Raw genomic sequence first — 9,873 nt, forward strand, 5'->3', positions numbered from 1 at the left:
GATGGTGAACTCTGTGGGTAAGGTGGATCACATCCTGGAAAACTAACCCAGAAGCCATGGTCAACAAGAGATTAGTACTGAAACTAGCAGCCTGAGTCCAGAGCACAGCTTCCAGAGGACAAAGGCCTTTGAGGGCCTAAGTAGAACACTCCTTGTCTGTGGGCCCTATGTTACCATCATCCCCATCCCTACCTGCTGAATCTGAGGCCATCATCCCCACCTCTATTGCCACAGAGGGGAACTGAGGAACATATAATATACAACTGGCTTTCCTGGAAGTTCCTGGACCTCTCAGATGCTGTAGTCACTCGAGGCACCTCCTGTCTGGCACGAGCCCCATACTGGTTTCTCCTATCTCTATATTGTTTTCCTCTCGTTCTTGAATTACTTTCAGCCCCATCTCAAAGAAGCCACTCACAGAGGAACCCTCTCTCAGGGTTGGGATTAAGTGGGGGGGGGGGGGAGGGGGGCAGGAACTCCAGCAAGAGCTAAGCTGTTGTTTCAAAATAAAACACCACTAGTTTGTTTAACATTGCTGAAATCTTCTTTATGGAATACTGTAAGTCCCACACATTGCTTTACAGAGTGACATGAAAAGTCCTCTTGCGAATTCCACTGTTGTTACCACTTTCTCTTAAGAATCTATTGCACTGAGTTTAGTTTGGGAGTGCATAGCAGTGAGGGCCTGGGTGGTTATTAGCGCTGCTCATAACATTGACTCCAGCTTCATGAATAAGACATCCTGCTTGTGCTTTCTTCTTTTGTTCCTTTTGTTCCATTTTATTGGTTTTCAATTTTTACTTGGCCTTAGCCATAATCTTGTTTAATGATTTTTGTAAGAGTAAAGGCATAGGCATCCTCAGACAATGTGTCGTCTTGCCCCAGCCTATAATGAGGATGGCTATAAAGTCCTAACAATTAAGGCCATGAATTACTGGCATAATTAGAATGGTCTAGAGAAGCAGCCAGGCTCAGCTGGGTGCAGAACTCAAAGGCATTGAGTTTTCTGTTTGTGGGATACGGAAAGGAAAGATCCCCTGAGCAGAGAGTGACAGGATGCTGAGAAATAGACAAGGCAGACATTTACAACAGGAGCATGGGAGAACTCACCTGGTCCCTGTATAGGAAGACTCCAGAATAGATCAAAGCAGCTAAGTTACTTCTGAGGCTGGGTCAACATTGGGGTCCTAGAAAAACCTGAGCCTATCGTATCATGGACACTAGATAGAACATGGAGGGGCCAAGGGCAGAGCTGAGTGGTGAAACAGGCAGGATAGTGTCACATGGGGTCTAGAGAACAAGATTAGAGGGCAGAGATTGGAGAGGGGAGATGCAGATAATAATAAGGTTCAAGATATCAGGGGTTGAGGGTTAATTCTCTGTGTGAGTTAGCTTGAGCCATAGTGCCCAGACCTAATACCAAAGAACATGCCTCATGAGATACAGACCTATAGACTGAAGCAATCAATTAGATGACCAAAACAGAGCAAAAGACTGGTCTGCACTTGTGTGGTAGACTTGAGCAGAAACCATGGCTATCCTGGGTCTCTGGCTTGCCAGCTTCTGATAGGGGTACTTTGTGAGTCAGCCCTGCTGAGTCTCTAGCCAAGCACACCTCTAGGGTAGGACTACCTACCTCTTTAAAGAACCGTGACCAATACAGTGTGTGGTGGTTAGTTTTCACTGCCAGTGTGACTGAATTTGGAATCATCTAGGAGACATACTTCTTGGTGTTTGTGAGAGAGTTTTCAAAGAGGTTTAACTGAGGAGGGAAGACCCACTCTCCATATGGGTGGCACCATGCTATAGCCTGGAGCCCAAGGCTGAATTAAAAGGCAAAAAGGGGAAAGTGAGCTGAATATCAGCAGCTCTTTCCCCTCACCCACCCTTCTCGATCATTTCTTGACATGGGTGCAAAGCAATTGGTCACCTCACATTCTCCTGCTGCCTTGCTCACCCCACCATGATGGACTATCTCTCAAATGTGAGCCCAAATAAGATCTTCTTCTATGTAGTAGGTTTTGTCAGACATTTAGTCACAAATATTAGAAAAGTAACTAAAACTGAAGGTGAACAGAAGCTCCCAAATCCAGATGCTGTAGGATAAGAAGGATGTCCACATAGATACTGAGTGGCCAAGAGTGGTAGATACACCATGGAGGCAAGTGAGGGAAGCACTGGATGATAAGCTTTTCTGTCAACTATGGCTATGAGAAGTAATGGACAAAGATTAGCCTTGAGAGGTCAAGGCCTACAATCTTTATCTCATCCCTGCTAGTCTGTCCTCCAGTACTTTATATAGGGTCACATAGCAAGGATTTGGATATCTTCCTGAGACTCAGCCCTGAATCTATTTTGAGCCCTGAATGTCAGTCCACCCTACTTTAAGTCCCACTGGGATGAGAGCTGTTGCTGTCTGTGATCTCTTCATGGTCTCCTGGGCTGCCTCTTCCTCTGTCAGTGCAGCTGTCTCTACATGGAAGGAAAGTAAGGAAGTTCTTGCCTACAGATATTTCTTCTCCTATAGGCTATGTTTCCTTCATTTCGGGGGGTGCCGTGTGATCTTTTGTTGAGCACTGAACATCTGAAAAGGCAAATGCCCTTCCTTGGCCTCTAGGTTCTGGCTCTGTATTGGGAGATTCTCACTAAGCCCTGGAAGGTTGAATGTTAGAGAAATCTGCTCAACTTTTTCTAGGCATGCTCATCCCCAGGCTTGTACATGTATTTTTTAAAAATTCTTTTATATACATGACTGCTTTTACATGTTTTAATTTTCCATGATAGTTTAACTCTGCTTTTTACCAGAGGCTAGGTTCTTTGCCTGCCCTCTCTGGCCCTCCAGCATACGTGGCCTTTAGGATCTGCTAGGCTTCCATCATTGTCTACATCTGCCTTCTAAGGCTTCTAGGCAGAAACCCAATGTGTAAATCTGTCCTGTTTTGAGCTCCTAGTGGGGAACTACAGAAGCAGTCCCTTGGGAGCCCAGGTAGGGTGAGAATTGCTAATAACCTCTGTACTTCCCTTCCAGTCCATGGGTTAGTAGTACCCTGGTGATCTCTCACCTCTGTGGCCAATGTCTGAGAAAATGACTACTGAGAGAAGAGGTGGTTTATTCATCTTGCCTCATGCTTCCAGAACTTTCAGTCAAAGGATTCCTGGCCCCATTGCTTCCAAACATATACTCTTGAGGGAGAACTCTGTCACAGAGAATCATGTTCAAATAATGCTGGTAACAATATGGAAAATGGGAGGCAGAGACACAGGAAGGGGCAGGAACAGGAACAAAATACATCCTTCAAAGGCAGTAACTTACTTTCTCTAAATAGGTCCCACGTCCTGCTGCTAGTTCATTACCTATCAATGGATTAACACATTGATGAAGTTGGAGCCTTCATGATTCAATACCCTCTCAATATTGCCAACAGCTGGGGACCAAGCTTTCCAGAATGAGCCTTTGTGGGTATTTCCCATGCAAACCATAACAAATAGAATTTGAATAGTTTCCTCCCTGCTATCTACTTAAGATAGAGAGAGATGGAGGCAAAAGGAGATGGAGAGCCCTAGGTCTTCCTGCTATTTCCTGTGTGGAATTTAGTAGATTGAACACTCGTTTGGTTGTTGCAGGTATTTGGTTTCTGGAACTCCCACAAGCCATCAATGTCAGTGTGTAGTTGTTGTGGGAGATATTTAAAATGGCCACATTCAATCTGGCTTTTCTTAATCAGCCACCATGTTCTCGACTGGCCTAGGCCTGCAGCCAGGAGAGTTGGTGACATACTGCCACTACTCAGCTCAGGCCATCCGCTCAGGTGGCCAGAGACACCAACCCTGTCACCCACAAGATGCCAGCTTGGGAGATGGCTCTGCCAATCTTCCGTGCTGTCTCTGCAAGGCTGGGCTGTGCCCAGACCATCCCACCATCAATGCAGGCCCAATAGGAAATGAGACTCTAATGCTTAAATATTAATCAAAGGCTTTATATGTTTGGTAATGCTCAATAACAACATGCCCATACGATTAGAGGTGTTTCCCAATTAGCTAACCTAAATAAAAGTTGTTACCCAGGACTGTTCTCCATACCTGCGTGGCTCTTCATCCTCCTACATCTCTGCCCTCCCCCTCGACTTGCTCCTCCTCTTCCTTTTCCTCTTCCTCTCCGTACTCCTCCCACCTTAGCTCCTTCTACATGTAGTTGTAATATTTCTGTGAGGGAACACAAATATACCCACCCCCCCACCCCCCCACACACACACCTTGAAAAAGCCATACTTTTTAAAACAAGGTATTGGCTCTGACTTTTGAATACATTAACATTACAATTCAGAGCTCAGTAAAGTTTTAAAACTACTGAAAGTTACCAACATGAGTGTGCTGCTTAGTTTTGAAGTGAACTTGACACAACTATCATCATCTAGGAGGAACGTCTCAAGGGAAATGATGTAATGGGGGCTAGAGAGATGTGGCTCAACAGCCAAGAGCTCTGGCTGCTCCTTTTTCCAAGGACCAAGTTTCGATTCCCAGCACCTGCATAGCAACTCACTACTGTCTTTAATGCCTGTTCCAGGGGATTGACACCCTCACACATACATACATGCCGGCAAAATATCAATGTATATAAAATAAAAATAAATTATACAAACATTTAGAAAAAAAAGGAATTACGTAATGGGCATACTTATGGGAAATTATCTTCATTGTGAATTGATGTAGAAGCACCTAGCCCACATGGGTGTCACCCGAAACTGTATAAAAGCAAAAAGCACCAACAAGCAAAGAGGCCACATGGCTGTGTACCTTTCTCTCTGCTTTTGACTTTGGATGTGGTGTGACTAGCTACTTAACTTCTTGCCTTCACTTCACAGAATGGACCATAACATGGAATTATAAGCCAAATAAACCCTCTCCTCCCCTATGTTGCTATTTGTCAGCATGTTTTGTCTCAATAATAATCAGGCTAGGACAATAGGCCAATGTTTAAAGATAAAATTGTAAGTGAATCAGCTCAGCTGGAGACTCTGATCATGCTCATGACCCTCTTTCTCTGTGGCCTCTGCCTCCTCCAAGGACCAGGAATGAAGTAGGACTCCCTTGGTTGGGTTGGGGTTGGGATTAGTATCTCAGGGAAAAGGGGCTCACTTATTAGGTAAGTTTCTAACGTTGGATTTATGATCCACTCTAAGTTCTCAATCCCGTTAAAACTGAGTCTGTGGAGTTAAGAACCCTGCATGTTGTAAGGGGTTTTAATGGTAAGTAATTGCACATTTATACGTATATCTATAGAAGAAAACGAGCAGCAACCTGTGTGTCTCAGCCATGACTTTGAAAAATAAAGCTTCTACCCTTAAGGTTATAGTCACAGTTTCATCCCCAAATGAAACTGTGTCCCTCCTTTATCTCCTATGGGCCTTTGTTGAGCAGAACTTAAGGCACCATGGGTGTTTCAATAAAATTTATTTTGAACCTCATGTATTTCATTATATAGAAATGGCTTGCAAGCTGCTTACCCTAATTATGGAAATGACACTATTAACTGAGTGTCTTCCAGCAGATGCAATGGCATTACCTATGGCTAGCCACACACAGCAGCAGCCAAAGATGTTCTTCTGCATGAAAGTTAGGATTCAAAGTCATTCCAAGGTCAATTATGCACCTGTTTGGCTTATTCCCATTTGTTTCATGTAGCCTTAGATTTGCCATTTTTAGTTTACAACCTATTAAACCTGATAAAATTGAAGTATGGGCTCCCTGGGTCATCAATGAATACAAAGCACTCTCAGAAAAATGAAGTGCTCTGAACAGAAATATTTACTGCACTTTAGTGAGAGGTTTCCATAAAATGTCTCAAGCTGTGCTTGCTGTTCTTTGTAATGGAACATGCCAAACCCTTCCTGAGCGAGCTAGCTCTGAGTTCATTCTTAACAGGAAACAAGCCATTTCCACCCCCACTCCCATGCAGAGACGTGCCAGCATCAGGAAAGCCTCTTAGCACCAAGGAATGGGAATATGTTCTCTTGGTGTAATATCAAGGTAGGGACAAACAACAGATGACAGTCAAGAATATTTCCAGCTGGCATGCTCGGAGCATAAGACATAACCCTGCTTCCCACTGCACTTTTGGACAACTGGAAGCATTTCCCTCCAAAACATTGCAAAATATACCCTCCAGGACAGACCCCTATGTGAAAGTTGGGCATATTGGCCCCTTATCCTTGGATAATGAGGCACCTGTCTAAGCAGAGAGCACCCTTCCCCCAACACTCTATTCTGGTCCCTGTATACAAAAGAATCATCAACCAAGATACCATAAGGTAGCTGGCAGCACCATCCTCAGCATGCCAGAGTTGATGGTACCTGGGGCTCCGGACTTACAGCACAAACTAGCATACTCAAAGGAAGCAGGGAGCTGGTGCTATTTGCCAGCTAGGTATCGCAGAGCAGACAGCTTATGGATATATACCATTCAGAGATGAGCCTGAGGTCTGGGCAAGTTACAGTGAGATAGTTTTGTCACTCCAGGCCTGAGGGCTGAGCAGTGGGGACAGTAATGAGGAAGGCAGGTGTGCTGAGGGCTGCCCCAGCACCTTCTCTGGTGAGGTGTCATAGCCAGCTTAAAGCAGATCTGCTTGAGTAAGAGGAAGACCAAGGACACAGATAATTGGCTTTTGTCAACTTGGCATAAACCTAGACATTATCTTTAAAGAGGAACCTTCTTTGAGGAAAAAAAAAAAGTACGTCTATCAGATTTCCTCTAGGCATGTCTGTGTCTGCAGGGCATTTTCTTGATAGGGAAGGGAACAGCCACTGGTAGGTTGTGCCAGCCCTTGGCAGGTGGTCTTGAGTTATATAAGAATGTAAACTGAGTGAGCCATGAAAAACAAGGCAGTAAGCAATGCTCCTCTATGTCTTCTGCTCTAGTTCCTGTCTCCAGGTTCCTGCCTTGAGTTATTGCCCTGACATCCTGTGGTGATGGACTGTGATAGGAAAGTGTAAGCCGAATAAACCCTTTCCTTTCCCAAGCTGCTGTTGGTCAAGGTGTTTTATCACCTGTAGGTAAGAGAGACACGGATGTTGAGTTTTATGGTCTACTCTGCTTCTGATTGGGGATGACTGGTTCACCCTAATTTGCTGGGACTTTCCAATGCTCTAAAAGTCTTGGGTCTCAGGACACTGCACTGATAACTCGCCTGCCCTCCTCCTGCAGCTGAGCTGACACCAGTAAAAACAGAGGGCAGGGAGCCCAAGGGTGGACCATAGATAGCCTCAGCATATGAACCAGATGAAAGGGACATGCCAAACAAAGCTCTCCTTGAGATTCAGCAAATGGCCCTAACATACCAGAAAGGAAAGTAGAGCTATCTGATGAACTGGGGTTTGCATACTCTCCACACAGACTGATGCATCTCAATATCTCAATATCTGCCCCATTATTTCAGATTACCAATCATTGGATTAACACTATTTGTCATGAAAGATCCAGGTTCTCAAAATCTCCTTTCCACTAGCTCCTATTTTCCATATTCTTTTACAAGTGAGAAAAATACTGTGAGAGATTTGTTAAATCTCTGTATTAAAAGAGTATTAAAATCAGTGTTACTCCTCTCTAACCTGTCCCATTCCATAGAAAGATGTGAATTTACAAGCACTTAGAAAATGTCTACATCCTGTGTTTTATGTCACACAGAATGTTCTGGAACCACTGATAAGCCATAGGATTCCGTATAATTCTGTGTCTTGGTGGATGTAGTTTGTAGCCATCCACTTTCTCTGATGTGTGTTAGTCAGCTGTAAGAATATAGCACAATGTATGTATGACCCCACCCAACTGGACACTTAAGTTACCACCAAGTCTTTGCTATCATTAAACATGATCCTGAACAGTCTTGATGCACCCCATATGTGTGTTGAGAAGGCTCATGGAGCATAGTAGCCACAGAATGGAACCGATGGTCACAGCAAGACATCTCTACCCTCAGCTGCATCTGCAGAAGTAGCATAGTCAGGTGTTAAGGCCTTTTAAAAGATAAATGTAGAAGGGAGATACATCTGTATACTTTGATCTGCTTACATTTTTACCTTTTTTCTTTTGAAATAGCTTCAAACCTAGTTGCCCAATCAATAAAGACACTTCCTGTTTGCCTTCATTCAAATCTCCCCAAAATGTTCCAAATTACCATATTTGCCTCGTTGTTCTCTCTCACAGTATTTTTCTCACCTGTAAGAGGATAGATTTTTGAATAATGTCCTCTCAGCTGTAAATAACTCAGTATGTGTTTCCTGAAGTAAAAGCATATCTGTGTAACCACAGCACAGTGATCGGGATGAGGAAACTGACGTTGCTACAGTATTATTACCTACTTTCCAGATCTTACTCAGAATCTACTGATTCTCACACTAATGTTATATATACACCATAAGAAAATCTTCCCAGAATCTAATCCTGTATCATGTGATGTGTTCACTGTCCTATCACTCTGGTTTCATTAATGAAGGCTACCTCACCATCTGTTTTGTTCTTCTTGACCTTGACATTTTGGAAAAGTGCAGCCCATTTATTTTGTAAGATACCCTTGCCCTTGCAGTATAATTTTGGAAGAGATACTGGGAAGTGCCATGTGCTCTTAGTGTACACTAATGAGAGGCACATGACACATGATGGCCAGCTGCACCTGTGTGGGTGATATGCTTTGCTCCTTGGTCACAGTGGTATCCATCAGGTTTCTCTGCTGCTTTGTTGTCTTCTGAAGTTAACAAATATTCTATGGCTTTTTTTTTTTTTACTTGTTTCAAAGTAAGAGACCTTACTAACATTATCCACATCACTATGTATGTGTGTGCGTGCATGCGTGCGTGGGTGTATGCGTGCGTGTGTGTCTGTGTCTGTGTCTGTGTCTGTGTGTGAACACTCAGGTACACATATGTGTGCAGGTGAGCGTACATGTGTGTGCATGTGCCCACAGAGTACAGAAGGTAACCTCAGCTATCATTCTTAAGATTCTGCTCACATGGTTATTTTAAGAGAGGGTCTCTCACTGACATGGAGCTGAGCAAATAGGGTAGACTGCCTGGCCATGAGCCCCAGAGATTTCTCATCGCCATCTCCCTGGCTCTGGGTTTACAAGCATGTGTCAGTGTACCTGGATTTTATTATATGGGTTCTGGGGATCCAACTTGGCTTCTTGTGCCTGTAAGGCTAAGCACTTTACCAACAGAGGCATCTCCCCAGCCCCAAATGTATTTTTTATTTGTACATTTCCATAAAACACATCCAAATCTTTTCTACTTGCTAACAAATACCACTGTGTATTTGTTAGTGTCCCTTTCACCTTAGCCTGAAGGCATGAAGTCAGCCATTATACTCAGCAGTCAACTGGGGTGACCCCTCACCGGCACTGCTGCTGCATTAAATCTGAAGTACAGTGGGTTCATTTCCTTTGCTTGTTGATCCACTGACGTGGATGAGTAAATGGCATTACTAATTTGTATTCCTGAATAATTTGCATCAATTTGAGCTTGTGTGATGACACCAGGCATCACCCACACACTTGCCGGCTACATGTGCACAGGTCTGTTCAAGTCCTTTTCCAACTTTCTCAGAGCATTTCTATCATCATTACTGACTTGCAAGAGCTCTTCATTGACCCTGTATGCTGTCTCTTTATCAGACACGTGTTCTGATGTAGCCTCCCCCAGCCGTGGCTGGCCTTGCCATTGTTCTTCCCAGAGTATTTTAAGTAGCGAACACTTTATTGTTCAGGAAGTCAAATTTTTCTATTTCCTTTGCATTTCTGGTTTAGTCTTTCTTTGTTCAATTTAAGAAATCATTTCCTAACCCAAATATGGCAATTATTTTTTTCTACAGATTCTTCAAGAAGT

This window comes from Arvicanthis niloticus, chromosome 1 (genome assembly GCF_011762505.2).
Source record: "Arvicanthis niloticus isolate mArvNil1 chromosome 1, mArvNil1.pat.X, whole genome shotgun sequence".
NCBI lineage: Eukaryota > Metazoa > Chordata > Mammalia > Rodentia > Muridae > Arvicanthis > Arvicanthis niloticus.